Raw genomic sequence first — 3,213 nt, 5'->3', positions numbered from 1 at the left:
GACGGGACTGGGACGTTATTTATTACGCAGTTGGCGTTCTTATTTATTTTCTTTACGCATTTTTAAGAGAGCTTTTTTATAGTGCGGTTGGAACGTTCGGAGTATATCCTTTTTGCGGGGTTCTTTTGGGATTAGCATTAAGGGTAGGCGGGTAGAAGTGGAGCTGTGAGTGAGAACATAGCGGCTTTGTGTCTTGCGTCTTTATGTAAAACTGTTAGTTCATGTCTTTGGAAGCCATCGATATATGACATACGCAAGGAACATGTATTTGACACTGTTAAACCAGCGAGTATTATTGGGCATACATGCGTCCAAGATTTATAGTATTAGTATGGATTAAGAAGCTCTTGGATCCAGGAAAACGTCCTTTTTGGAGAAATTATCTTAGATTATTCTATTCTATTCTATTAAGTAAGATATATTAATTAAATCACAGCATCGTACTGTTAAAACGACTAATAGGTGAAATGAAATTTTTAACGATTTATAGATTTCTGCGAATTAACAGAACGGATTAGCAGACATAGCTAAGAGTAAAAGAATATTCGTTCCCTATTGGACGGAGATTAATGTGCACAGTGTTCGTTGAAGATTTTTTTGGACCTTGGTTCGTGATTCAGAAGCGGAAGATTAATGTTCAAGTTAGAAGTAATGCCTTGGATTCGACCATTCACCCGTATAGGGATGAGCAGTACAGGTCATTAACAATCCTCAAGGTATTTCTTTTAATAATCCTACTCGTTTCTTTTTAAACAACCCGACAAACCTGTAAATTCTCATAAACGTCTTCGGTTGAGTAACGGGATGCACATCTTTATTCCTATGAGCTTTTTAAAATTTCTTATCTTTCAATATTACCTTCACGATATAAGTATACTAACTGTACCAATAAATAATCCACTATATCTAGTAAAATTCAGTTTTATATTTCTATGCAATAAAAACCCCATAGTCACTTTAGTAAGATTTGTTTTCGCACTTCGAAGCTCTTTACAATTTTTAGCAAATTAGGCGCCACAGTGAAAAAGGTCGTACGTAACCAGACAGACTTTATTTCGTTTTTAAGTCATAAATCGTCGAAAATATATGCGTTTATTTAATAGAGCCTGTTAGCCTTGTATTAAATTATACCGTGATATTAATTTTACACATAACTTTTGTAACGGTATTAATATAATCCAGTCTCTTTGCAATGTACGTGTCATCCATATTTAAGTAACGTGTCAGTCAAAGTGTTAAAAATGAATAGAAAATAAAAATGTTTTGAGTTAAGCTAATTGGTTTTTTATTAAAAATAAACAGTGGACTACTTATTGGTACACCTCATAATACACCTGTATTCCGTTACGAAGCTAAAGGAAATAATAATAAACGAAACTGTTTTCCGTTTTCGATTGATAATTAATGCCTGGGACAGCATAGCCGTGTAGGTTAACCATTGAACGATCTAATTGTGAATTTAACTAGAGGATTCTATGCCGAGGTTAGATTATCGTTACCATGTAAATGCGATCGGTTTGCATCTGGCCATGGTTGTCCCTGATCACATATAGAATATTCAGTAGGAATACACCCCGGGCCAGGGCACTATAGTCAGCGGCGCAGGAATTTCCTGGAATCGAAAGCAGCCGCAATATTCCGCGAGTGTCCCAGAAATTTCCGGATGAAGGGTTTATTCGCGCGTGTTGACCGCGGTGATCCCGGCGTCAATAAATTATTTCGCGCATCTGCCTTCCGTCTGGTCGAATAGCCTAATCAAGGGATCAACTACAACCTGTCCACGTGGTTTTGCCAGTAAGTAACCTTCTGGTGGACCACCAGTCGAATCACGTGGTTGGATGAAATCGATGTCCCTTATTAGTCGAATTGTTTATCGTACGTTTCAACAGCTGATTTATACAGGGTGGACTACGAAACCTGATCAGTTTAGATTATTCTATTGCTTTTTTTATCTAGTATAACATTATTGAAGGAGACCTTTAAAATGATTCTACCAAAGTATTTGTTAACCCTTTTTGTCAAGAGTTATCAAGGTCACCTTCAGTAAATCTATCATTTTTTTACGCCCATCTTTTAGCAGATACTGAGACGAATTCGGTAAGCATCATAAGAAATAATTTTGGCTTCTAAACCAAGGATATTAAGAAAATATCGTTCACCTTAATTAGAACGATGTTTAAAATAGTGTTCATCAGCTGCAATACTCCCGCGTAAACAGTTAAGAAACGAATGCTTAGTTCTATTTATGATGTCTGCACCGATGGTTGAGCATGCAACAAAATTTTCAATGGAACAGGTAGCAGTAGAATAATCTAAGCTGGTCACGTTTCGTGGTCCACTCTGTATACTTCACCTCCATTTGGAAATAGGAACCTTTCTCAAGAGAAATTAATTTTGTAGGAAGCTTGGTTTGAATCTGGTTGAATAGTGTATGCGCTGTATATGCATGAATAGATTGAGTGTAAGATTTCATATCGTAATAAAAGTTGCAAAAGGTCTGAGGAAATGTATTGTTATAACATTTTAATCATCCTTTTTTAAGAGTATAGTAACAAGTCATTTTGACTGGTTTGGTAGTTCTAGTGTTTACTAAACAAATTACTCCAGTATTCTATTTCAAAGAACGAAGTGAAAAGATCATTATTCACGATTGCGTTAAATGTTGGTATTTATGAGTAAACAATACGACAAGAGATACATTTAAATGATAATGAACTTGTATAAGTTAAAAAAGGATAAATATGCAAAATTGTGTCACATTTTTCGGAACACTTTTCGCGAAAAGAGAACGACAACGACACAACCTGCTTCAAGAGGCTTATAAAAATACGTATTTTCTCCGCTAGAGTTATTATTCCTGTCACACACAAGGTACTGAAAACAAAGTTTCCGCGTTTATGTGAGATAGCACGGTACATAGTATAATTGAATAATGGAAATGACGCGTATACTCAACAGCTGCATCGATCGTCCGGACGATGATGTACCGTAGAAATCGAAGTTCCTTGAAGTCGAACAGGTGCAGCTGCGCGTACATTTAACACATCAAATTGCTTCTCATTTAATTGCTTTATTTCTCAAAATTACTATCAGTTAGAACAGAGAATAATTACAGCAGTCTAGAATCTAATTCAAAGGAAATAGTACTTTGTCTTCAGGAATAATAATTCTGGAAATTTATTGGGTACGCATGGTATTGAATAATATTCTAAT

Source organism: Dufourea novaeangliae, unplaced genomic scaffold, assembly GCF_001272555.1.
Source record: "Dufourea novaeangliae isolate 0120121106 unplaced genomic scaffold, ASM127255v1 scaffold109, whole genome shotgun sequence".
NCBI classification, from domain to species: domain Eukaryota; kingdom Metazoa; phylum Arthropoda; class Insecta; order Hymenoptera; family Halictidae; genus Dufourea; species Dufourea novaeangliae.
The sequence above is the reverse complement of the archived record's forward strand: the minus strand, read 5'-3'. Positions refer to the sequence as shown.